Source organism: Kogia breviceps, chromosome 2, assembly GCF_026419965.1.
Source record: "Kogia breviceps isolate mKogBre1 chromosome 2, mKogBre1 haplotype 1, whole genome shotgun sequence".
Taxonomy (NCBI): domain Eukaryota; kingdom Metazoa; phylum Chordata; class Mammalia; order Artiodactyla; family Physeteridae; genus Kogia; species Kogia breviceps.
In genome coordinates this window covers 200,164,248-200,191,033 of record NC_081311.1, presented here as the reverse complement: position 1 = coordinate 200,191,033, position 26,786 = coordinate 200,164,248, and the positions used below count along the sequence as shown (strand labels likewise).

The following is a 26,786-nucleotide window of genomic DNA, read 5'->3' as shown; positions in this document are numbered from 1 at the left end:
GGACTGCAAATCATGACTTTGTTTTTGCAAGTAAAGGCTATTTTTGAATGTGACAAGGTTCTGAGATCAGAGTCCTGTGATCTGGAGGAGAGCCCCAGTGCAGGTGGGCCGCTGCTGTCGTGAAGGCACCTCTGGGCCTCTTTCCCTGCCTCGGGGGGCGCGTGGCCTTACACTTGCTCTGCCCTTCTTGTCGGGTTTCTGCAGTTGCTCCTGAATCATGACCTTTTCTGTTTAAAAAGGAAGAATGCTGCCTAAGTGTTTGAGGAAGGGTCTAGAACCTTCTTAAGAAGGTAAGTTGAAGCAAGCCTGGCGAGTTACTTTGATACGTGTTACGAGATATGTCTCTGTACTTAAGCATTTTTCTTTTTCTTTGCAAATTAGATTGTCAAGGTGGTTTTTTTTGTTTTTTTGTTTGGTTGTTTTTTTTTTTTGTTTTTTTTTTTTTTGTGGTACGCGGGCCTCTCACTGTTGTGGCCTCTCCCGTTGCGGAGCACAGGGTCCGGACACGCAGGCTCAGCGGCCATGGCTCACGGGCCCAGCCGCTCCGTGGCACATGGGATCTTCCCAGACCGGGGCACGAACCCGTGTCCCCTGCATCGGCAGGCGGACTCTCAACCACTGCGCCACCAGGGAAGCCCTGTCAAGTGTTTTTTAAATGCTTCTGGTCACAGAGACACCTCTTCTTGGGGACCCCCCGCCTCCTACCCTGCCGGGAGCTCACGCAGAGTTAACTGAGCCGTGCCCTTCCTGGCCCCTGGGCCTGACCCTCTCTTGCTGATCTGTTTGTTCTTTCTTTCCCATCTGTCGTGGAGGGTTTGAAGACGTAACGGTCTGCAGCCGGTGGTGAGCACACACTGATTTCTCAGAAACCCCGCAGCCTCCAGGTGGCCTCGGCCAGAGGGGAGCCGGGCGTGGAGGTGGGCCTGTTGGGAGAAGAGTTGTCTTATTTGTTCTGCGTCCTCCAGACTGGAGAACCTGAGTGCTCGTGTTACTTGAGGCCGTCCTGGCCTGATGGCACCGCCTTGGGAAAACGGCAGGGCCTTCTGTCCGCGGACCCAGTGCTGGTGGGAGCGGTGGGCCAGGGCGCTCCGGCCGGGCTGGCTGCGTGCCCCGGGGGGGTCTCTGAAGGGGCCCGAACAGGCCCAGTGGGCATATGCAGAAACACCCCCAGAAACAGAGGTCCCTTCTTTGGAGCGTTTCATAAAATTTCACAAAGGATGTTAAGAAATTTGCCTTTGGATGTGTGATGGGGTCCGAGGTGGGTCACAGTTGTGCTGGAGATGTCAACGTTTCAGAGGCCTTACATGTGCTCTTTTCCGCTCGCCTGCCCCTGCTGCCGCCCTCCGCCCCCTGCCGAGGGTGTGGCCCCTGTGCGCACGTGGGTCGGACTGGAGGACCACCCCCTCCTCTGCCTACCTCCCCTCCCCGCATTGGTCCCACCCCTGTGTCTGTGGGAAGGCCGGAGGGGACAGGAAACAGGAAAGAAGTTGCCGTGCCCGTTCTCCGCGGGAGCTCGAACAGTCGAGATGCTGGCGGGGGGCTGTCGGCTGCTGGAGCTTGGTTGTCCGCTAACCACGCGGAGGAAGTTCTGTGCGATTTCTTCTGTTTCTCCTCCAGCAGTTGTGCAGCCCCCGCTGTGCCTGGCGAGGGGCAGCATGGCGACACCAAGGTGGCGGCACCCGGGCCCTGCTTTCACGGCGCCCCGAACAGCGAGGGAGGAGGATGGCCGAGAATGCCGTCCGTGCAGAGTCCCGTGTGTCTGCAGGGGCACACGGGGCCCCGGGGCCGTGGGTTGCTGCCTACGGGCCGCAGAGAAGCAGGAGGGCACCGCAGAGCTGACTCCTGAACGTGTCCCCAAGTGCCAGCGGGGCATGTGTGCAGGCGTTCGGGTCAGGGTTGAGGTGTCCTGTTCGCTGGTGGAAGAAGTTGCGAGAGTGGAGACGCCCTCAGGCTTGGCCGTGTGCTGATGCTTTGGGCCCCGGGCCCGCTCCGCCCTTCGCAGGCTTTGTTCCTCAGTTCCCTTCTGCGGCAGGACCGCGTCCGTGGAGCAGCCCCACTTCCAGCTGGAGGGCGTTCTCTCTCCATCAGTCATGGATCAGTTTGGGGGAGGCGCCCATGGCCTTGTGGGGGCCACCAGGGCCTCTGAGATGGCAGCACCCGTCGGATGTGCAGAACCGTCGGGCTGCCTTTCCCTCCTGGCCCTGCTGCACCAGAGACCTGGGGTCCCAGTGAGCAGAGCTGTGACCGGACAGCCCTGCCCCAGAGACGGAGGGCAGGGGCCACAGGAGGCAGGGCAGCCCGGGCAGTACAGCTGACTTGGTTTCCTCGCTAATAGACGGTTTTCACACCTTCTCCTCCTCTCTGGGGCCCCCTCAGTGCTGCGGGTCAGGCCTCCCCGTCTGCATGGGACCAGCGCGGCCTCGGCCCCTGGTCCACCGTCTCCGGCGTTCTCTGCGCCGCCACCGGCGTGGTCTTCCCGGCGTCGGGGTGGGTGGCTTCCAGGGCCAGCCCGTCCCTGGTTCTCCCTGCCTGCGGAGGAGGGCATCCAGGGCCCCTCATGACTGTGTGTGGCCCTCCAGCCCCGTCTGCCTGGAAGGAGCTTGCCCACCTGTCACCTGGTAGAGGCTCCTGCTCATTCGTCGAGCCTCCTCTCCTCTGGGGTGTTTCCCAACCAAGGCGGGCAGCGGCGGCTGCGTCTTCCCCGCCCCTTACGTGGCCCCTCGGGGTAGCCCTTGGCATCTCCGGGGGGGTTTCTGGGGCCCCCAGCTCTTCACCTCGCTGAGCTTCTGGAAGACAGGGTCCTGGCTTCCCATGCTGCCTCGTCGCCTGCCCAGGTGCGTGTGGCACCCATGGCGCTGGGGAGCGGACCAGGGGCTGCAGGTACTGGGGGGCCTGGGGCTGGAGCTGGCGTAGGGCACCAGTGGCTCGCACAGGGGATGCGTGCGCGGCCGGGCAGGCCCGGGCCTGGCGGTCACTGTCCCGCCGCACGCCTCCCCCCTCGCGTCCCCCCTGCCCTGCTGCCTCTGCTGCAGGGGCAGCAGCTGGTGAATCCTCCTCTGTGCTCCACGCAGCCGCCCTGTCACACTCTCAGAAGCCGAATGCCCGCATCCGTGTGGAGGTTCAAACCGGCAGCCGCTCCTGGACCAGGACGTTTCTCAGTGACTCAGCAGGTTCGTGTGCCTGCCCCGTCTGCGTGTGCCCTGGGCTCGGACAGTTGTGAATCACCCGCTTGCCTCTTGATTTGCGTCAATCAAACCACATGTGAAGAAAGCAGCTGCGAGCGAGGCTTTGCTGGCAGCTGGGCATCCAGCGTGGGGACACTGGCCAGGGACGGCCTCAGGGGGCCGCCCGCCCCGGCCCTGTGGTCACCCCCCCCCCCGCCCCCCCCCGGCCCCTTCCCCGCAGTGGTGATCGGGCTCTCTCTGCTCTTTGCTGGTTTCCTCCTGGTGATCCTGCGGCCGCGGGAGAGGGTCACGCTTCCGAGAATGTTGACAGTTCCAGGGAGAGCCACGGCCTCTTCTTTGTCACAGAATGATTTTAGCACGCGGCTCTTTGAAAAGATTCCTCGTAAGAAAGGCTTAATTGAAAAGAGCTGTTTTATGTATAACTGGATCACTTTGCTGTATACCTAACGTGCCATAGTAAATCAACTCTACTCCAACATCAATAAAAATTTTAAAAATTTTTAAAAAAGGGCTGTGACTGCTCTCCGCCTTTGATGCACCTGGTGGAGGGAGTCTTCCAGAACGGGGAGGGGCAGGGCCCCAAGGCCCCGGGAGACCGTGGGACAGCAGGGAGCTTTGGTCTGCGCCTCGGGGACTCTGAACCTTGCTGAGCAGCCCCTGGGTGGAGGTCTGCCCTCGTGGAGTCGCCCAGCAGCTGGGTGTCCTGTGCCCACAAGGAAGCCCTGTGACCCAGGGCCTGCTGGGGCGAGGCCCGTGGCATCACCGGTTTCCTGGCTTGGCTCGGTGAGTTTTGTTTGTAGTAGGCGCGTGAGGTTCTCATTTTTACCGTAAAGGTTACTGTTATTATTCTTGCAGTTTAAACTGTATCTGACGTCCTCGTTCCTGGCTACTCCCAGCTTGAGTCGCATCTTGGGACCACATGCCCTGCCCTGCTTCCCAGCATGGCATCGCCCAGCGAATCCCGTCTCTGTGCCCTTAGAGGGAGGTGGGGCCCCCGGGCACGTGGAGCTGACCCTGGGTTCTGCCCCCTTTGGCAGCAACCGGAAATGTGCTGAGGTGCTCAGGTGTGACGGTTCCAGGGAAGGAGAGGAAGGGGAGTGCTCCCGGGGGCGGCGTCTTCTGAAGTTTCTCTCTGGGCCGGCTTAGAGAGGGTGACCTTCCCATACCCGGAGCTCAGGTTCGCATCTGCAGGAGCCTGCCAACAGCCAATCAGCAATGGCCAGGAAGCAGAGCAGAGGAGCACCTGAGTCCAGATCTAGCCCTTCCATCAGGCATCTTTCTGTTTGTTTATTATGTGAGCTTTCCAACATTTACGAAAGTAAAAGAAAACAGAACCATGAATGGCCAGGTGGCCACCCCACGTCTCCACAACCACCAGCCAGGGCCAGTCTTGCTCGCGTGTGGCCTGTCTCCCTCCCCCTGCTGTCATTCGTACGTCTTAAAAGATTAGGACCCTTTATGACGTTTAACCCTCATACCATTATCTCAGCTGAAACACTGATGCTTTCTTTAATGCTGTCAAATAGTCACTGTTTAAAATGCCTGATTGTCTCAGAAGATTTTTTTCCTGGTTGTTGTTCAGATAAGTGTTAACTGAGGTCCCCCTGTGGTCTCCCTCCCTCTCTCTTTTTCCTTGAAGTTTATTCGTTGAAGAAACTGGCTGGTTGTCCTGTTGAGTGTCCCCAGGTGGGACGTCACTGCTTGTACCCTGTGGTGCCCACAGCGTGTCCCTGTCCCTCTGTTTCTGGCAGCTCAGGGGTCCAGTCTGGAGGCCGGAACAGGCAGGAGGGGTGGGTGCCCCCGGGGGACCTGGGAGAATCAGGAAGCTCCTGGGGCCCCGGCTCGTGCTGCGCCGCCTGCAGGGCTCTGCGGGGGCCCGGGCTCAGCCAGCTTCTCCGTCCAGCGCCGGGCAGGCCTCCTGGCACGGGGAGACCGAGGCCGGAGACGCAGTTGGGGTCCTGGGCGTCTGGGTGAACTGTGATAAAAGGGAAGGGCTCCTGGGGCGGAGGACAAAGGATGGGGCTTTTTGCCTCGTGACTAACAAGGACAGGGAGGGGGAGAGACATTGACTTACGGATGTTCGGTCACAGCTCTGTTGAGCTGAGTTCACGTAGATTTCAGTGTGTCCACGGGGCCGTGCAGCCGTCAGCACAGCCGTGTGAGAACCTACTGCCCGTTAGCAGCGTCTCCCCATTCCTCCCGACCCCTCGCCAGCCCCGGGCAACCAGCGGTCTACTTTCTGTCTCTACACACGTGTCTATGCTGGGCATTTCACTTAACTGGACTAACGCGGTGTGCGGTCTTCCCGTGTCTGCCTTCTTGCATGAGCGCGTTTCAGGTCGGGTCCCCCACGCCGTAGCCTGTATCACTTCTCATCGCTTTCCGTTGCTCCAGGAGTGAGGATAGACCACATTTTGCTAGTTTGATCGCCTGTTGACGGGCATTTGTTTCTACAGTTTGGCTGTGACGAATAATTGTCATGAACGTTCTTATACAGGTTTTTGCATCATCGGTATATACCTAGGAGTGGAATTGCTGGATCAGGTGATAACTTTATGTTTAACTGTTTGGGGCACCGCTTTCCATTCCCGTCAGCCGTGTGAGGGCTTTGGTTGCTCACATCCTGGCCAGCCCTGCTTGTTTGTTGTCTGCCTTTCTGACTCTAGTCATCCCACTGGGTGTGAGGTGGTCTCTCATTGTAGTTTTGATGCGAGTTTCTCTGGTGACTAATGCTGTTGAGTAGTTTTTCATGGGCTTATCGGCCATTTCGATATCCTTCTCGGAGAAATGTCTGTTCCAGTTCTTTGCCAGGTTTTTTTTAATTGGGCTTTTTATTGTTGAGAGGTAAGGGTTGTTTATATATTCTAGATATTCATATCTAGAATATATAAACTCCTTTATCACATAAATGATTGGCAAATATTCTGTCCCCTTCTGTGAGTTGATTTTTCATTTTCTGGATGCATAAGTTTTGAAGCACAAGGTTTTAATTTCAGTGAGGTCCAGTTTATTTTTTCTTTGTTGCTTGTGTTTTTGGTGTCATATCGGAGCTGTTTATTATAGTCGAACCAGATAGACAGTGATGGCGTGGGCCCCCTCTTAGGGCTGCTGACTTTCTGCTTGTGTCACAAGTAAATGCTAAATGGCTTCTCCGGCTGTTATGAGAGATGCTTTTTTCATTGCCTTGCTGGGTTCTGCTGCGTTCTAACCATGATTCTCCTTTCCCACAGTTGTTTTTAATTGAATGTCCATGGGAAAATGGCCAAGTAAATTGAAGTTTCACGGAGAGAACCGAGTTTCTTTGCTGATTTTTTTCAACCGTGGTTTTCCATCGTTACTGTGCGCAGTTGGTTGGAATTTGGCATCAGTTGTGAATTTTCATTGAGATCAGCATTGCTGGTCTTGCTGAATATCCCAGCATTAGAGAGGTTCCTTCTCTGCCCACACAAAAATTCCAGAGCATTCTGAAGGCCCTGTGTTCTGTACAGATGGCTACTTCCCCCGGTTGGAAGTTTAATTGTGGGGCCCAGAGCCCTCGGAGCGCCACATGGGGAGACGGGCATCCAGAGAGGCGGGGCTGGGAGCAGGGGCTCTGAGCTGCCTGGGGGGTGCACACCTGGCCCCCAGTCACTCATTGTCACCAGCCTCGGCCACCCAGGCTTCATGTCTGTAAAACGGGGGTGACGGCAGCGTCTGCCCGAGAGTCAGGAGGACTCGCGCTGTCGGGGATGGAAGCTGTTGACCTTGTGAACAGCCACCCCAAAAAGGGGGCGCTTTCTGAACTGCTGTTCAATCCTGCTGGGTATTCCGGGCCACTCGGAAAGTGTCAATGTTTGACCCTTAGCGGCTGTGAGATGTGGATAACTTCCGAATCAGCTGCTGCTTCTCTGACCATCTGAAAACAAAACATGCTAAACATCAACTTTTTACTAGGTTAAATTCTGAATCTTCCATTTCCTTCAGATACAGTTTGGTGAGAAAGTAAAGAGCTATGTGTCTTTGTCCGGTAAACCGAGTTCTTTGATTCGCAAGACTCTTTCTGAGCGACGTAACTAATTAGGGTCTACTTAGTATTCATCCAAATATTCACCATGTTTCTCAGTGAGGAAGGGGCCCTTTGCATTTTCCTTGCCAAAAGCTAGCCCACCAGTACGTAATTTACTCCATACTTAGCTTTTCCAAGGTCTGTGTATGTATTGGTCTGAACTATGAGCCGCTTAGATGTGCCTGGACAGCTCACAGGCAGTATCGCGTCCGTGATAATCTGTCAGCCGGCTGGCCAACTTCTTCATATTAAGTGACTGTTTTCGTGGTTTAAAATAGACAGATGGTTCTCTATTTGCATGCATAATACATTATAAAACTTTTGAGTATAAGTGGAACTTACTTGTGTGGGACAGGGAGCTTGGTGCAATTCCCGGGAGTATCATCAAATCCCTAATTAAGGTGTAAATGTTTAGTTTCTTAGCCCTCGACAACTTAGCACTTGATCTCGAGTCTCGTTTTCAACGACCCTCCTCCTTTTCTTTCTCTCTGTGCTCAGCTGTTCCGCTGCCGTATGTTCTGAGTTTTTGCACGTCGTCAGCTCACCCTTCCCCGTCCAGTGGGGCGTGCGGAGGACAACTGCCCGGTCCCGTTGAGGCTGCTGAGGGTCCCTGTGACTTGCTGAGAGTTTCCCTCCCTGTCCCCACTGTGCTGGCGTCAGCATCCGTGCGTTTCCGCTGTGACTCTCCACTTGTTTTCACACATACTGGTGTGGGACAGGCAGCAAAGCGTTGGCGTGGGTGCCCTGGTGAGTCTGCGTCCCAGCCGATGGCACCACCTCCGGGACCAGGCTCCTCGTTGGCTGCCCTGGGGGCGTCCGGGCTCCCGGAAGGCAGCGTGACTGTTAGGGAACGAGCTCTTTTCTTGGAGCCACCTGTCTGCGCTTTGTGTCAGGGCCTCATTTAGGGGAGGGGGCAGGTCTGGGGAGCACGTGTTCCGGAAGCCTCGGCCGGTCCTGCCGAGCCATGCGGGAAGCGGCCGGGCAGGGGCCGAGCCCGTGGCCGCTGGCCCCGCCTTGCGCGCGGCGTGGGGACAGCGCGCCGTCGCGATGACCGCGTGCTTGTCCACAGATGCCCCCGCTTCAGAGCCGTCTTCCCGCGTCGCCCATCCGCGGTCCAGTCGCCCGTCTTCTGAGCCCGTGGCGGGTTGGCAGGGCTGGAGGGCGTCACAGCGGCCGAGCCACGGGAGAGACTGTCTCCCTCCTGAGCCAGCGGGAGGGCGTCGTGCTGCTGTCGCCAGCCCAAGCGTCGCGGGCGCGGAGGCCGCCCGGCCCTGGGAGGGCACGTGGACGCCGCCGCAGCTGCCGGCCGTGTCGGCGTCCGTCTGTGGGCCCGGATGGGCGGTGAGGGCGCGTGGGTGCCTTACATCTGTCCTGAGTGAAGTGTTGGCGTGCACGTCGGGGATGTTTTCTCCTTGACGTTTTCCGCAGGCAGCGACTTAGGGCGGAGGTGCTTTAAGCTCGGCCCTGGAAGTGACTGGCCCTCAGCTCCCTGGGCCAGACCCTTCCCCCCTTCCTTCCCAGCTGCAGAGCTCGCGTCCTCCTGCTCTGTCTTTGGGGGCTGCTGCAGCGGTCCTGGGCCTTTTCCCGCTCGGCGCCTGGGCCCCAAGCCTGTCAGGGCCCCAGTGCCCTGGGGTCCCCACTGGCCTCTGCACGAAGCTGGATGCTTGTCTCCTCCCAGAGCCTCTCATTTTCCCCACTTTCGTCTGATCTGCTCTTGGCCGATGCGGATGAAAAAGCAAAGAGAAGTTCCGCTGTCCTGCCCCGGGTGATGTGGTTTCCTGGGAAATCTTGTTCCCTTTTCGGTCGCAGCCTCAAGAGGGACCTTGCCTCTGACAGGATGCTGGGCGGGCGGCTGGCCACCCCGTCACCACCGGGGACCCCTGCCTTCCCAAGGCCTCCAGGTGCTTCTTGATGACAGGGGCGGGGCCGTACCCCACATTCTTCCCAGATTATCTGGCATGTTTGTTTGTGGAACGCTTGGTAAAAGTGAACACGGATGAAGTATTTTGATTCCTCTTCGTGATAAGTCAGACTCGGGGAGAGAACTGTGTTCACTTTTCTGATGAGTATCTTCGTCCCTGACACGCAGCGTGTTGACTCAACATCTTTTCAAAATCAGACTTAGCTCGAGAAATTCTAAACCTCTTCCCGTCTCTGTGACCTCTTGGCTTGTCTGCAGGCCCCTTGCCCGTCCCCGAGAGGCTCAGGCCTGCGGCGGGCAGTCAGCAGCCTGGCCTGGCCACCTCCTCCCGGTGCCTTTCATGCCTCCAAAGGAGAGGGAACGAGTGAAAAGTTAGGTAAATTTAAAAATGACAGTCGTATAGATATTGCCTGATTACTTTGATAAACCTTTGAATTTAATTAGACAGGAGTTAGAGAATGCGGATTTATGTATGGCATTCAAGTAAAGCTTGTAGTTTGGTGCACAGCTTTTAAAAATGTTTGATGATCTTTGTCTTTTTAGGAAAACATCTTTTTTCTTAGGTGAGCTGGCATTTGAAAGACCATGCGTTAGGAATATGAGGAGTTACTGTCTAAAAATCAAGAAGCTGGAAACAATGAGTAACAGCAGACTTTGTGTGGAAAAGTGACCAGCTGACCTAGAGCCGTCCCTGGTCCTTGGCGAGCACAGTGCAGGAGGCCTGTGTGCAGAGGCAGAGGCTCCGGGGAGGGGCCGCCGTCTGCTTCCTCTGCAGGATCTCACCCCTGTAGCCCTGCAGCAACCACATGGAGGCGGAGGGCTGCTTGTGCACAGGCCCTTTCATGTGAGAGCCCTCATGGTCCGCTTGGCCACTCACACCCTTCCCGCACTCCTCCTGAGGAAGTGAGTGCTACGGAGCTGTGGTTTGACATTTCCGGCTTGCGGTTAGTTTTGTGAGTAATTACGACTCTCTATATAGCTGCCGTCGTGTGTGGAGCCCTTCCGGGAACAGTTAGAGATTGTAGCTGCCTCCATGGCATCCTGAGGGGTCAGGAAGTCTCTGCTAACTGCTATGCTGTGGAACCCTGGGCGGCGCTGGGCTGGGACATGGCTTGGTGCCCCTGGTGGAGCCGTCGGGCCCTGGTGCACCGCAGACTTGATCAGCTTCCCTGTGAGGGTTCAGCTCCGACCTGGAGGGGGTCTGGGTGCCGCCAGCAAGAGAGAGGGACAACTTGTCCAGAAAGGGACAAAGACCCAGAAGCAGGTGGCTGCCCAGTCAGCCATCACTGGTCCCCACTAGGGCTGCCCTTGCTGTACCCTGAAGGCACCCAGGAGAGCAGAGCTGCTTGGCTGGCTTCGTGGAAAGCCTTTGAGGGCTGGGGACAAACAGTGGGGTTTTTGTTTTTGGAAGGCCTGTTTCTGAGCGTGAAGCGTGAGCCCTTGGCTTCTTGGGAGGAGTGATTTTTTTTTTTTTTTTTTTTTTAAACCACACCCATTGTTGGTCTCGGAGTGATTTCCTGATAAGAAAGTCTGTTGTATTTGCTGAGAAATCACAAGTTTGAAAAGGAAGCATTTCACAGTTCCTTTTATGAAGGAGCATTTTTAGAAGCTGTGATTTTTTTTTTTTTTTTTTTTTCTTTTCTGAGAGGCGTGCTTGACCCTGGGGGCCAGCACACTTTGTGCGGAGGACCTCTTGTCACCTAGGGTCCGGTGGCTGTGTGCTAGTGCACAGGCTGACCTGGGACAGTGGCGTCTTTCCTTGGGTGATGCAGGCAGGGGGTCCGGGGGGCCCAGGACTCACTCCCAGCCCTTGGCTTCCGTGGGTCCTTGGCTGCCAGGCCCCAGCCCTGCCCACCTCTGCGGCCTGTGCCTTAGCACCCATATTTGGCCTCTGGCCTGCTGTGTAGTAGCAGAGGGCTTCTCTGAACCTGGAAAGTTCTGAGGAAGTTTCCAGCTTGTGGACAAAAGAAAAACAAGTGGCCACAGTCAGCATGGGGGTGTCCCGATCAGTGTCACGTCTGTAGGAAGTAAGGAAAGGGGAGGTATGGCCACAGCCCCCCACCAAGGGTGACGGGGAGTCCCTGGGTCCCCACTTGGACCTGCAGCACAGCACAGCCCTTTTAGGATAGAGAGCCTGCCAGGCCCGGAAACTGCCCCCTCTCTTCTGGGGGGTGAACGGGGACAGAGGTGCATACAAAGGGACCCAAGGGTCCCACTGAGAAATGCTGATTGAGTCTCACAACCGTGGCACCAGCGCCCTCCTGCTCCTCTGCAGTCTGGGGTAGGTGTGTAAGAACAGCGCTGGGCAAAGGTCCTCTGTTGACTGGATGGGGTGGAGCCTTCGTCCGGCCGCAGGGCGTGTTCTTGGTGAGTCACGTGTGGTTGGCCGCCCGTGGTGCAGTGGACACCATGCTGCTTTTTCCAGGATAGACCACCGCGTCTGCTGAGTGGCTTCCACGAGGACTCTTGCATTAGCACCGTCCTTGCGGCTGGAAAACCAACCCAGGGAGACTCATCGTCTGCCCCACACCCTCTCAGCACCTCATAAATGTAAATTGCCTTTGGGAATGCCTGTGCTTACCTTTGAAACCAAAGCCCGATGTAACCTTCGCGAGGCTCTGGAGCTCTGGCTGAATAGATGGGGGTGACTGCGCTGCGGAACCCGCTTCCCTTCCCCAGAGCTCCAGAGCGCTTTAGGGAGCTCCCGCAGCTGGTGGGCTTGGGGGAGATGGGCGCCGGGAGGGGCCTCAGGCCAGGCTGAGTTGACACCCTCCTCCCACCCCCAGCTTCCCTGTTTGAATCCGTGAAGTGAGCCTCTCTTCCTCGCCAGGGCCGTGTACCCTCACCTGCCCTCCGTCCAGCCGTCCTCGGGGGCCCTGGGCAGCCACGGGAGATGATTGGGTGGCAGCCTCGGTAGATTGGGTGGCCCGGAGGTGATGCCCAGCTGAGCACTGACTGGGCGACCCAGGCCAGGTACCAGCTCTCGGTTCCTGTGTCAGGGGCAGAGCACGTGCAGTGTCCACCCCCTCTCCTCCCCGCCTCTGGTAAATCCCTTCGCAGGGGGCTGACGCCATCCAAGGCCCTCCGGATCCTGCTGGCCCTCTGTGGCCTTCGAGAACGTACCCTCGGCAGTTCCTCGGGAGCTGCGCGGATGGGGCCTTCCTTCCCTTGCTCCCGTCCTCCTGCACCGGCTCCACCAGGCCCGGCAGGACACTGGCACGTCAGCGCCAAGAGCCACCCTGCCTGGGGAGCTCCCCGCTCCGCCCCGTGGCCTGTGCTGCACGGAGCAGGCGGTACGCTCCTTGGCGGGCTGCGTGGTGGGCCCGGCATTCCGTCAGGCGGGCATCAGGGCCCCTGTGTCGTTTGAACAGCTCTGATTTCTGGGCGCAGAGGCTGCAGCCCAGACAGTGAACAGTCACTGAAGCAATGTAGCATTTTTATATGTTGGACACAGCTTCCCGCGGTGACTCTGGCAGTGTGTGTCGGGCGGTCTGTCTGCGGGGCGAGTTCTCAATCCTCAGGCTCAGGTGTCTTCACCTAAGCCCCTCCCAGGTCATGGCTGCCCGGGGGGCTTTCGTGTGGCCTTTCGTGGGGCACAGAGGCTCCCAGAGCGTCTCAGGAGTGGGTGTACTGACGGACCTGCAGCGGGGGAGCCCCTGCTGGGCCGGACACTCCTGCTCACCCGAGACACCAGCCCGTCCGAGGGATGCCGGGCCGCTTCTGGAGACAGTCCAGCCGCCTCAGCGTGTGAAGGCGGCCCCCAGAGTCTTTCTGCTGCACGCGTGCCTGGGGGTGTTCTCGTGTGGCCCCCGCATGCCGCCTGGGCCCGGCCGCACCTCTGCTAGGTGCGCCGGGCTCTCGGGCCTCCGGACCTGGGCTGCACCTTGAAATGTATGTACCGTGGGTCGTGGTCAAAGGGAGTTCGAGCTATTGTTTTAGAGAGATTACACTGGCAAGAGTGTTTTAAATGGATTAGGAGGAGGGACGGATTCGGGCGAGGCCAGGCAGGGTGGGGGAATCATGGTAAATGTCTGAGCAAGGAGGCCCAGAACCAGAGGAGTGACCCGTCCCCTAGGTCTCCTGTGTCCTCAGCCTTGCTTCCTTATTTTGTGCACAGAGGTCATCCACAGCTTTTGTTAGATTTATTCCTAGCTAGTTGATGCTATTATATTGGTAACTATTAGTAAGTTTTATTTTCTATTTTTATGCGGAAATAAAAGATTTTTGTATGTTGATCTTTGACTGACCTTGTTGCATTCTAGTACCATCTGTAAATTCTTTGGAATTGTCTACACGCTGATTGCAAACAATGGCGGTTTTATTTTTCCTTTCCATTGCTTACATCTTTCATTTCTTTTTCCTGCCTCAGTGCATTGGCCAGGAGCACTGGTACTGCTTCAAGAGTGGTTGTCCTCCTCTGGTTCTAGACCTCAAAGGAAAACTTTCCTTGTATCACAGTTGACATGATATTGCTATAGGTCTTCTCCTTGTTTTTTTCCTAAGGACCCATTATCAAATCAGTGTTGTACTTTCTGTTCCTAGTCTCCTGTGAGGGTTTTTTTCCCCCCATGAATGTATGTTGAATTTTATCAAATGCTTCTTTTCTCTCTGTTGAGGTGATATAAATTTTCGTCTTTATTTTGTTAATGTGGTTAATTATACTAATTTTTAAAAATTAAACCAACCCTTCATTTCCAAACTGAATTCACATTGACCAAGATGTAGTATCCTTTCTATACTGCATCTTTTAGTATATTAGTTTGCTAATATTTTATGATTTTTGCTTTTGTGTTAATGAATACGTTTAACTTGTAATATTTTTCTTGTCAATTTTTGATATCAAGGTAATGCTGTCTCATGAAAAAAGTTGAGAATTGTTTCCTTTCTTTATTTTCTCTGAACGGCTCTGTGTAAGATTGGAAGTATTTCTTAATTGAAAGCTTGATAGAACTTTTGGGTGAAGTCATCTCTGTCTGGAGTTTTCTTTTTGGGGCAGTTTTAAATTACAGATTACATTTCTTTAAAAGAAATAGGGCTATTCAGGTCTTCCATTTCTTCGGATGTCAGTTTTGGTAAGTTGTGTTTTTCAAGCAATTTTTAATTTTAATCAATATTTGCATAAAGATTTTTATAAGATCCTCTTGTTAACCTTTTTAATATCTGTAGGAGGTATAGCAGAGTTTCTTCGTCTTGGCACTGTTTTCATTTGGGGCAGTTAATTCTTTGTTTGGAGGTGCCGTCCTGTACATTATAGGATATTTAGCAGCAAGTCTGGAATCTACCCACTAGATGCCAGTAGAATTCCCCTTTCCCGGTTGAGACAATCAAAATCTTTTCTTTTTATCATTCTCACTAGGGACCTTTCTATTCTATTAGTCTTTTTGTGTGTGTGTGTGGTACGCGGGCCTCTCACTGCTGTGGCCTCTCCTGTTGCGGAGCACAGGCTCCGGACACGCAGGCTCAGCGGCCACGGCTCACGGGCCCAGCCGCTCCGCGGCATGTGGGATCTTCCCGGATCGGGGCACGAACCCGTGTCCCCTGCATCGGCAGGTGGACTCTCGACCACTGCGCCACCAGGGAAGCCCTCTATTAGTCTTTTTAAAGTACCAGTTTTTTGTTTTGTTAATCCTAAGGGTTTGTTTCTCTTTTCTATTTCATTAATTTTTGCTCTTTATTATTTCCTTTCACTTTCCTTGAGTTTGATTTGCTGTTCGTTCATAAACCCTTGCATGGGCCCTAACACAGGCATTTTAAGGCAGTTTTCCTCTCCGCATAGTTTCGGTTTTTCTGGTTGTCGTCTGTGTTGCAACTTTGTCAAATGACCTATTATTTCACCTTATCTTGCAACTTGTTGTTTTTGGAGAAAGCATGTTTATCCATCAAATACTGATGCTCAGAGTGTATTTTGTCAAAAACAGATCTCTTCCTACATGAATTAGAGGCAGGCATGAATAGCAGAAGATGTTTAGCGGTGTATCTGGGGAAATTAGTCAATTTGAAATGTAATTAATAACTACGTTAATTAGTAAAGGGATTGTTAGGAGGTTTAGAGTTATCTGTCCAAAGAGGTATTTTGGGGTTTTAATGGCAAGTTTATGTGAGAGTAGGTGTTTATTTTGAGGGGCATCTGAAGGTATCAAGGCTCTCCCCCTTCTTCCACAGCCCATTCCATGAAAATATTGGTCTAATGGATGTGATTGGTAATATATCTGCATTCCATACAAATGGATGGTAAAATTAGTGGTATTAATGTTTGAGGTCACACTCTTTCCAGGTGCTGTTGGTTGGGTAGAGATCTGGAAGTTGAATATATGTGAAATCTGAAGGATCTCAGGTCAGTTTTTTCATATTATCTGTTTCCTCATTTATAGCATGATTCATCCATACACCCATCCACTCACCCATCCATCCGGTCTCCACCCGTACTGAACTGGTCATTGTTTTAGGGTCACGGATTAAAAAAAAAAAAACCTGTCGTCTTTTCATCCCTGTTAGGAGCTCTTGATTTTGTGGCAGAGGCAGAAAATTAATCCAGTGATGTTAGGATGGCCGTGTTGGCAAGGAGCCTTCCTCATCACCACCCTCATTGCATGAGGAGAACGCAGTGGGTCAGGTCAGTGCTTTCCGCAGAGGCCAGCCTTGGTCCTGGGTTGGGTGCTCTGATGGCAGCCTTATGCCACCCAGTTGTTCCTTTCCAACATGCGTTGGTCTTCTGAATATATTTTCCCAACGAAGGAATTTATCAAAGGCAATCCTAATTTTTTCCTTAGTCAAAACTACTAAAAAGGAAAATCCCACCCACAAAAGCCAAACCGTTCCAGAAGTAAATTCCGGAATTCATTCTTGGATTTGTTTTCTCTTGCTTTAAAAGTGAAGGTGTCTCCTCAGGATCCGCACCACACTCGCTTGCTTTCTGCACTCTTCAGTACACTTCCTTTTGTGAGGAAGTCTGTTTTAAACTCTAAAAAAGCAGCTGGAACACAGTTGAGTCTCTCAGCACAAACTACAAAGTGATGCCATTGACTGTGCAAAACAGATGCTGTTTGCATTCAAATAAAAGACAGACATAATATTTGCATTAATAGAGAGCCTTTGCAAAAGTATTTGCATAAAGTGGTTTATCCTTTTCCAAGAGCTGGCTACTTTTTACTAATTTCTGAGTGTAGCAAAGGATAAGCAATCTTTTGCTGATTATATCTCACAAAGAGTTGCTTTTGCACAAGTGTAGCTGATTTCAGAGAAGGGCTCTCCAACATGCAAATATGGTGTCAAGTGGAACACCGCATTGATTGCTGTCAGTCATATTCTTGGTAGCTTTTTGTGTTTAAAGTCTGATTGATGAGCTATTACCTTGTTCTCAGTGCTACGAAACTGCTTCTGCAAAGAGTTTTGTAAAGAGTTACTCAAACTGGGCCTTATTTCACTGGTTGCCTCCTCTTTGTAATGAGAAAAAGCCAGACGATTGGTGTGTGGAGCGCTTTGGGACCTAGTCAGTGCTATTTCAAGGATAGCTACAGTTAATTCTTATTTCATTAATGAGGGCTATATGAATAAAGATAAAGAAATCAGAGCAAAGGACAAATGATGGTCTGTCAAAGAGAAGGAGAGCCCAGAAATGCATGTTTTAAGTCCTGCATAATTATTCAAAAACAAACTAAAATTTGGCCATGGGTTTCCTACCCTGTTAAAGTGAAGAGGGAACCTTGTTTATTTTTAGGATTTTCATCATTCTTAAGAGGAAACCCACTAGGTGTTTTAGGCAGTGGCTTTGAAACACACATACACAGAGGCACTGAAGCAAAAGTTTGAGGAAACAGTATTACCCATAATGAAAGTAGCCTCAGTAAGTATATGATGGTTTGTATTAACTCAGTATTCAGTCCTTATCTGTATTGACTTACATGTTAATAGTGTATTACCTTACCCTTGCTCCTAGCATCTTGCTCTTTCACTTTGGAAGTGGCTTCCTTCTGTCTGAAATAATCCATTAGTTGTTATTTCAGCAATGGTTTCTTCGTGGTAAACATTCTCAATTTTTGTTTGACAGAAGATGTCTTTGTCTCCCTTTTTCTTGAGTGGTAGTTTAGCTGGGTATAGAACTGTAGGTGACTTGTATTTCACTCAGCAGTTTTAAGGTATTTTATTGTCTTGTGGCTTTTTTGGTCGAAAAGTTAGCTCTCAGTCCAGTGCTGTTTCTTCTGAGGTAATCCGAGAATTATATATAGTTCTCTGGATGACTTAAGTCTAGCAAGGTTCAAGAGCCTGAGGTTGTGATTAATTTTGTGTATTGTTCAACTCTGTACTTTGGACCCTAGTGGTATCTGTGTTTCCCAAAGTGTGAAATTGGTTTTTGCCACAGGTGCCCCTGTTAATTCAGAACATCAACCAAGCAGCCCGGATTTGACCACTGTTGTTTTCCAGTTCCTCTTTCCTGCAGTTGAGCTAAAAGGTTTGCCCTTCTTTCTAATTGTCTGTGGTTACTTTAATGATCCATCAGTGATAACCAAGTACCCACCTAATGGTGCTGATTTTCATTACAGATTGCTGTCACGCCTAAGTAGTTGGACATAATCTATCTATATAGGTATAAGAACCAAAGAAATTGGTTATAGATTAAGAAAGGCTGCTTTTCTGGGGGCTTTTTTTTTGGTGTAATTTCTACAGATTTTCTTCGCCCCACGATTCTACTCATTGTCAGCAAACTAACACGGGGTCGGGGGGAGTGTACAAGATTTCTCATCTGAGTTGAACTTTGAGAGGAGATAACTGTTCCAAGAATCATAATATCTCATGAGAAGATATGAGAAGGTATGTCATCAGTTCAGCGTAACCTGGAAAGGAGGTAAACTTCGGGGATGGAAATGTGCCTCAAGCTCTCGCTTTACTCCACCTGCTGCGGGTGCTCAGGACGCTCGCTGGGTGGTGTGAGGTGTGGGTGGCTTAGCCAGGTGAAGCCTCTGGCCGCCTAGGCCAGGGGCTGTTCATCCTGAAACTGAAAGAGGAGGGCAGGGGGCAGGGCACAACCTTTAAAGGAATGACGTAGCCATAGGCCACAACAAAAACTGGCTGGAACCAACTAGGTCCAAGATGGCAGAAGATTCAGCTTCCTGTAACCTTGAGCCTCACTATATGCTCCTTGTAGTACATTAGCATCTAAATGACGCACAAACAGGCTCCATGACCATAAAAGGCCAAAAAAGCAGGTGGCGGCCCAGTTCCTGGAAACCCCCGCCCCTTCTCCAGGGTACTTGGAGTAACCCCCCCACTCATTAGCCTGTGAAATTACCCAGCCCATAAAAACGAGCCACCCCATATTTCGGGGCCTCTCGCCTCCTGAGACACACCACATTCTGCCTATGGAATGTGTCTCTCTCTAAATAAATCCGCTTCTTACCTATCACTTAGTCTCTCACTGAATTCTTGCTGCGACGAGACAAAGAACCTGAGCTTAAGTCCTTAAGTCCTGAGACTACGAGACTACGTGTGTGAGCTCGGTTAAAGGACCGTGGGTTCAAGCCCCAGTCTGGGTTGTGCAGTTTCAAAACCAAGGGCAAGCAGAGCATTAATGGATGATTTGCTTGTAGAGAAGAATCTGGATGCTTCTCTACAAGAGTGAGAGGCACAGGGTCAGGGCCCGCCTGACCCTGTCTCTGTCACTCAGACCCGGTCACTCAGCTCTGCATGTCTGTGGCGGGGGGGGGGGGAGAGAAATGCTTTGTTTCTACTTTTACCTTCATTCAAAAATTACTCCGTTACAGAACAGGGAGGATAAGGGATTGTTGTCTAAAAATTTGGATATAGCTGTTCCTAGAACTATGAAGCTTTCAAAGTTTGGCAGGTTGTTTAAAACAGCCATTTTTAACACACCGGCAATTGGAAAACAGTCTGCTACTTTCCAGTGTGGCCTGGGGCCCCGTCTTTGCTTTGGAGGAGCAGGGGGAGGGGAGGTGGCCTGCACAGGCCCCTGGGCCCTCCCAGGAGGGACTCCCCAGAGCACCGGAGCACTGGGAGCCAAAACTGACCTCCTGTTCTGCTCTTCCCTTGTGCCTTTTGATTTTCCTCCGTAATTACTGCTGAATGCCCTGTGAACTAACCAGCCTGCTGACGGCAGTGAGGGCAGGAGGGCTCACTTCCGTGGCTGGGGTCTCTGAGGCACAAGCTCCCGTGAGCCGCCGGTGTCAGTCGGGGCTGCTTTACTCGGGGAGCCTCATCGCATCCTGTCAGTCCTGTGAGGTGAAACCATTCACCAGTTTTACAGATGTGGAAAACGAGGTCAGGTCGTTGGTGTGAGGTCAGGGGCACCCAGGAGCAGATCTGGCCTTTGGTGCCTTTGGTCTCTACACTCACAGCCAGAATCTCGGCGCCAGCCAGCAGGGTGCCTGGGGCTCCCCGGCAGTCGCGCAGAAACCACAGGCTGAAAAGAATGCAAAGGACAGAAATCCGTATCCTGTCACTGACGTCAGCGCAGGTAACATCGAACAGCAAATTGCTGCTCCTGTCTGTACCTCTATTTTTAGAAGGTTAAATAGAACACGATAGAGTGTAATCGCTGTATTTTTAGAAACTGAAGTCTGTGTTGTATAAAAATGGTTATAAGAGGAATAATGATAAGGTTTAGTTCGTCTTGATTTGGGGGAAGCTGTGCTCTGCAGAGTATATCTATATTGCGTGTAACAAAAATGTAATAGTGATTTCTACAGCTTGTATACCATCTTTTCAGAGGGCCCAGGAAAGCTAGTTTTGCTGGAGGAAGGGGTGTGCTGGGGTGTTTTTGCATTAGATGATAATGAGGAAATTCTCTTGCACGCGTGGACGCCTTTGAATAACCGGCCTCCTCGAGCAGCGGGAGCCCGTCCTCTAGGCTGCAAGGGGCAGGTGACAGCGGGGCTGTGGGTGCACGAAGCTGCCTGGGAGACCGGAAGGCTCTCTGCGCATCAGCTAAGATGTGACAGCCGTGCGTCTGCAGGGCGTGATTTGTGTGCCCCGCTCTTGTTTCTGTGAAGTTATCTTTAAAAAAGTTAAGACAGTGGATCTAATTTTAAGAACAACGTGCTGTATGTTATTAGGTGGTACGGAAATGAGAGAAAGTCGAGCTTCCTGAGACGGTTCAAAGCTCATGTTGCCCCCCGCCCTCCACGGTGCTCCCGCGGCCGGCGTCCACTCACCGCTGGCGCATCTGTGAGCTCCAGGCTCCAGAAGGACCGCGTTCCCGTGGGGAGGCCTGTTGCAGGCTCTTCGGCCGCACTTGTCAGTTGAGATGAGATGTGGGGTGCACGGAGGAGGGCTGGAGGGGGTACCATGTGGACGGAGGAAGCCTGTTTCCCAGTCCCAGATCCGACAGCTCTTCTCCTGGCGCACTCAGGAGCCAGTCGTCTGCTGTCTTCCTTTGGCCATGATCTCCGGCAGCGTGGCCCGCCCGGAAGTGACAGTCGGGTGTCAGGCTCCGTTCTGTCCGGGGGCGCAGAGCAGGGCGGCATCGGGGAGGAGGCTTCCTTCCCGGCCACTTCAGGGCCGGAGCCCTTGAGATTTTCACTTTCCCTGGTGGAGTGTCCCATGTCACTGCTGAGCATGAACCCAGAGCCACCAGGACTTCTGGCGCCACCCCGCCAGGCCTGCAATCCGAGCACCTTTTGGCCCGTGCCTGGCCCAGGGGAGCTCCCGGGGGCTGGCAGTGGGGACAAGCAGCCGCCGTGCGGAGCTGCCCCGACAGCCCTCAGGAGGGCGGGCGGCTCTTGGGCCTCACGACACGAGTGTCTGGTCACATCCGCCCGATCTCCAATTCACCATCACCCCACTGGTTCTGGTGAGGAGGCCCAGGGTCTCTGGCGCCCTGGGTGCCGAGGGTGAAACGGTGTCACGAGTCGCGTGTCTCCTCCGTGGCCCCCGGTCCTTGTGAGCAGGCCTCCCCTCAGGGCGGGGCTGCCAGCACCTGAGGCCGGGCCTGGGGCACACTGGGCCCCTGACGGTGTGCTGCTCCGAGAAGCGGAGCGAAGCCAGGGTGGTCCGTGTGAGCGGAGGCCGTCCGTGAGGCCCGGTGGGAGGCGGGCGGCGTCCTCACGGTGGCCCGCGCTCAGGCTGCCCGGGCGGACACCTGCTCGGCCGCAGGGCACGGCCCGGTCTCGTCCTCCAGACGAGGGGTAAGTTCTGAAATGAAGAGCCTCTGTAGGATTGTGCGTTTCAGTAAAAGGCATGAGAGACACTAACACCAGCGAGATCCATGAAACATGCTTTCACCGCTGGTATGTATTTTAAGAACCGTTTCCTGACACAAGATTTCTGGGTGGGGTAGGTATCATCTAATATCCAGTTCCTTTTTTATTTCTTTAGCAGCTCAGCTAAAGAACGTAGTAGTTCAGAGGGCTGCAGCCCCACCCAAGATGCTGAGAGTCTGGATGGCAGAAATTAGGACAGCAGTTAATATGCTGTTAAGGACGGGGTAGAGCAGCCTTCAGACTTACGGACTGTCAAGATGCGTGGAATAAACCAAATGAGAACATTCATTAACTTGAATTTTGAGCCACTGACAAATCCTGAACTTCTGTTTTTTTCTGAGAAAGTCATAAAGAAAGGATCAGAGGGGGTTTCGAAGTCCTGTTTGCTCTTCAAAGTAGGTCTCTTAGCGCCAACAGGGCCGGTGATCTGTGTTCCTCATCTCCCGCCTCTCCGCCAGCACGCGCGAGCCCGCCGCAGTCCCCTCCCTGTCCTTCACACCCTGAGGGGGACCTTGCCTGCCAGCCACCCGCCTCCCGTCCAGCTGAACGTCCCGACGGATCACCTTCCAAACAGATCCCAGATCAGACCGTTGCTCCCAGCTCCATGGCCATCGTTCTCCTCCAGGCCTCAGAGACAGCCTCCCAGCTCTTCTTCCTGCTTCTGTCCCCTCTTCGCTCCTTCCTGGCCCTGGTCAGTACTCTCTGCCTCCAGGCCTGGGGCCCTCCTGACCCTGTCTCTCTGACTCAGACCTGGTTACTCGGCTCTGCTACCTGGGACCCACCAAGCTTGTTCCACCTCAGGGCCTTTGCACGTGCTGTCCCCAATGCCTAGGATGCTCTTCCTTGGGATAGTTTCCACGGCTCCTTCTCACCTGCCACTCAGGCACTGCTCAGATGTCTCCACCTCCCAAGGACCTATCTAAGGAGTAACCCCCATCACATCCTGCTCAGCACATGATCCCACACGATCTGTTTATGTGTGTCACCTCCTCTTCACTAGTGGAAGTTTGGGGTGCTGAAACTCGACGTCGCTCAAGGCTGTATCCCCTGGAATGCGGACAATCCCTCTGTAACTCGTTCAGTAAAATTTGCTGAATGACTGAATGATGTGATTTGGACCTTGTGGCTTGGTGGGTGAGCGCTTAGAGGCAGAACTTCCTGACCTTGATCAAGACAACCGTCACCATCTCTCTTGCTGACTTTCTTCATCTTTAAAATGCGGACAATAATAGTATTTATGCCATTCGTTTCCTGGTGAGGACTGACCGAGCTGATGTGAATGAAAGACTTGGACCGGTACCTGACCCCTAATCAGTGCCTGTGACTGGTTAGCTGTTATTTCTGAGTTAGAAGGTAAACTTGACTGATGTTGTTTAGGAGCTGGCCAGAACAATGGTTTAGAAACAATGAATTATATCAATACTAAATATCGTCCTCAAGAGAGCTGGGGAGAAAGCCTCTCCACCCAAGGTGCTGTGGCCACCGCACACCGTCAGCAGACGTCGCCGGCCGGAGGGACACAAGGGCCGCGTGTCCCTGGGGCGCTACTGCAGTGTCAGTCCAGCCTCTCCCGGTCCCTCTGGGCCCTCCCGTTGCATTCAAGGGAAAGGGCAAAGGAGCCCTTTTCGAGACAAAGAACTAGCAGGGCTTTCGAGTCCGACGTGGCTGGGAGGGTGGGCCAGGGCTGCAGCTCGGGTGTCCGTGTTGCCCGGGCCTCCGGGGCGCGCTCCCCGCAAACGCTCTCCAGCCACGCTGTGAACTTGCCTGCGCAGCCTTCTTCCAAGTGGCCATTTGGGGTTTATTGTTTTGAGTTAGTGACTCATTTCTCATGAGCTGCTTATTAACTTGTACCTCTTTTCCGGCTTCCTGTCACTTAACCACAAACACCTCTCAGCTAATCTTCAATGCTCAGCAGTGTGGAAAGCGTGCGGTGAGCTGGCCATCCAGCCGGTGGTTTCAGTGGCTGACTCACAGCTTCAGGAGACGCTTTGCCCCATCAGGTGTCTTTGCTGCGGGACGAGACGTGTGTTCTCTGTGCTGGCAGGACCGCCCGCTAGCTGGCGTCACGGAGGGCAGATGAGGTGGGTGGGGCACACTTTGTATCTTTTTCGTCATTTACAGTATTTTATCTACCCCTGTGTCCGTTTACCTCTCCACTTAACACACGAGGAAACGGAGGCTGGGCTGAAACGACATGATCACTAATGAAGACTTGCGTGTTCGGGAAGCCAGGCCTGTCCGACCCCGCGTCCCCGGGGCCACGCGGCCGCCTTCCCGGCGGGGGTCCGCTCTGTCCTGAGGGGATGAACTCAGTCGCGAGTTCTGCTCACCTGACTGCCGGGCGGTTCAGAGGGGTTGGTCCAGAAGATAGGACAGTGGCAGCAAACAGTGGTGGCGGGCTCGCCTCTGGGTTTTCACCGGCGTTTGGGTCGGTCTGAGGAAGCGTGCTTATGGACAGGTGGGCTTCAGAGCCAGTTTTCAGTCTTTGCTGGTAACGCTGCTACTTCTCGTCGTTACTGACGTGAGCCGGGGGCACCTGTCCAGAAAGCTATTTTGTGTCAGCGCAGAGATGCGGGTTCACTGCGTGCTCCCCCGTGCGGGGCTCCCGTGGGACTTCTGTGGTCCGTTGTTTGTTACACAGAGTCTGAGAAATCTGCACCTTTTGCATCCGAGGTTCTTTCCCCTCCTACGTCTCCAGAGCTCTACCAACAGCTTTGGATGACTCACTCAGTTATGTCCTCCCCACAGGGCAGATGGACAGCCTCTCCGGAGCAGAGACCGATCTGTTTTCAAAGGCGGGCAAGGACATTTTCTCCTGGTTTTCGAAGTCACTTGTTAACGGTTGAGCTGGGCCGGGCCACGCAATGGGGACAGCTGGGAGCTGTCAGCTCACTAGGGGGGGAGGGGCAGGGGCAGGAGGTCCCCGGAGGACCATCTGAAAGGCAGCTGAGAAGCTCCCCTCAGGAAAGGCGGCCGGGACCAGGGAGAACAGAGCCGGGCTTTGTCCGGCCGCCCGGGGCACAGCGGCCTGGGCTCCAGCGCTGCCCACCCGCGAAGCTGTTTTCTTTACTCGCTGCCTCGCACATCCCTCCCTGGCCCTCGCTCCTTCCCGTGGTGCAGCTCCCAGCTGGGCCTGGGACCTGGGGACCCGACAGAGCCCGCTGCGGCCCGGGCAGCTCTGGTCCAGGCCCCTCCTGGTGGCCCGTGGTCACACTCGCTGTGTGTCCTTCCTCACTACCAGAACTTTCTGGTCTGTGGGTTGTATCTGAAATTGGTGAGGGCCAGTCCACCCTCGCCGGGGCTGAGTTCCGCCTGACACCAGCTGGGGCCTGTGTCCTGCTCATCGTCACACATCCCGGACGCTCAGGACCCATTTGTTGAGTTGAATGCGAGCTGGGAGTGTTTGCTTGCTTGCACGGCTAGGGGCTGGTAATAAACTGGAGATTGTTAGGAATGTTACTGAGAGAACTAGTGAGACCGAGCTGGCAGATGTGAAGCGAGGACAGATGCTAAGGAACAGGAAGAGAGGGGGCTTGTCTTGGCCTCTATCGAAAACTCTTATCATGAAAAATTAAAAAAAAAAAAGATGAACTGTAGTCCATATAGTGAGATCCCCTGTGCCCACAGAAACCCTGAGCTTTCTGACCATTCCCACTTCATCAGGTCCCCCTCTCCAAACTCTGCCCCTGGAGAATTTAAAACAAACCCCAGATGCCACAGCATTTCCCCATAAACACTTCAGTGTGTGTTTCTAACAGATACAATCCCATTGTCACACTCAACAAAACGAATAATAATCCACACTATCATCTTATACCCAAGCTGTGCTCCATTTTTGCTTGTTGTCTTTAAAAAAGTCTCGGTTCTGTCATTTGTTCAAATCAGGATGCAAGCCTTGGGACTGAGCGACCGGTCTGCAGTGTTTACTCTGTAGCAGCTCACCTACCCACCCCGAGGAGCTGGGGCTTTTGCCCTTCGATTTTATCCTTCCACACCTGACTGATCAGAGCCTCCTGGTGGCCTTCGAACCTGTTCCTTTAAACACGTATTTCCTGTAAACTGGTAGCTGGAGCTAGATTTGATTTCCAGGGGAGGGACAAGAAAACCTCAAAGACCAGCCCTGACCTTTGCAAAGTCTGCCTGATTTTCCTGAAGGAAAAGTATTGCCCAGAGAAAAAGGGTCTAGCTCTCATTTTCATTTTCTCTGATAAATACACATAGACTGTATTGGACATGCCTCAGGAATTCATAACACTTAGCTCATTAAAGTTTAATTCATATTAATGGGCACACACAAGCTTTATTATAGAACTTTGCTATTTTCCCACAGCTTGCACGATGAGGAAGAGAAACATTTAATGGACTGAGATGCTGGAGGCTCTTAGCAGAGCCCACGGGGGAGGTGCCCGTCCGGCCCGCCCGAACGTATGGAGCGCCCGGGTGGTGGCGGTGTCAGTCAGGCGGGGGGCTCTGTTGGGTGGCGCTGAAGGAGGGTGGAGGATGCCAGCGGGATGGGGGGCCCTTCAGCAAAGGAGGCGCGAAGCAGAGGGGAGGGAGGCCAGGCGCTGGGGGGAGTTTGAGACCCCCTGGGGTGTCAAGGGAAGGGCCCTGGGGGAATGTGAGTATTTTGCCTACCTGATGAATCATTTCCGTCTGTGACTTTTCAGTGTCCGGAGCCCCCTTTTATGATTCAATGAACAAGAGGGTCAAGCTTCCAGTAGGGAGGATTCCACAGGTCCACAGGTCAGGTGCAGGGAACGCTGGCCTCACCTGAGCGTCCTGGGACACCCCCGCGAGCTCCGCACAGACTCACATGACGTGGGAGGGCCCGGGGTGGGGGTCAGTGGGCGAGCCTGTCCTGCAGACCCTGCCCTGTGCTCCCATCCTGGTGGCTGGGCCTCCGAGCCGCTGGCTGGTCCTTTCCATCTTCGTTCAGGCAGGGTCGGCGCCTTTCACCAGGCGCGAGAACTGCATACTTTTCCATCCTTCTTATAAAGGGTAACCGATTTTTAAAAAACTTTTTTTCCATCGAGGGTTTTAAAAATTAATTAATTAGTTTATTAACATCTTTATTGGAGTATAATTTCTTTACGATGGTGTGTTAGTTTCTGCTGTATAACAAAGGGAATCAGTTATGCATATACATATGTTCCCACATCCCCTCCATCTTGCATCTCCCTCCCACCCTCCCTGTCCCACCCCTCTAGGTGATCACAGAGCACCGAGCTGATCTCCCTGTGCTGTGCGGCTGCTTCCCACTAGCTATCTGTTTTACATTTGGTAGTGTCTATATGTCCCTGCCACTCTCTCACTTTGTCCCAGCTTACACTTCCTCTTCCCCATGTCCTCAAGGCCATTCTCTAGTAGGTCTGCGTCTCCATTCCCGTCTTACCCCTAGGTTCTTCATGACCTTTTTTTTTCTT

The 26,786-nt window shown here is 53.4% G+C and overlaps 1 protein-coding gene across 15 annotated transcripts in view; it reads left to right on the top strand.

Moving 5' to 3' along the window:
* The window catches only part of HDAC4 (histone deacetylase 4), a 289,653-nt gene that overhangs the window by 103,870 nt on the left and 158,997 nt on the right, over window positions 1–26,786 (top strand). Inside the window, exon 1 of one of the 15 annotated variants that reach the window (XM_059054869.2) lies at window positions 101–290. The exons of 11 other annotated variants lie outside the window; for them this stretch is intronic. The gene's annotated coding sequence lies outside the window, so the exon portion shown is untranslated. Of the gene's footprint in view, window positions 1–100; window positions 291–3,857; window positions 3,969–7,933; window positions 7,978–26,786 lie in introns of those variants that run through there. 3 more of the 15 variants (XM_067027306.1, XM_067027312.1, XM_067027308.1) reach the window with 3 other exon arrangements.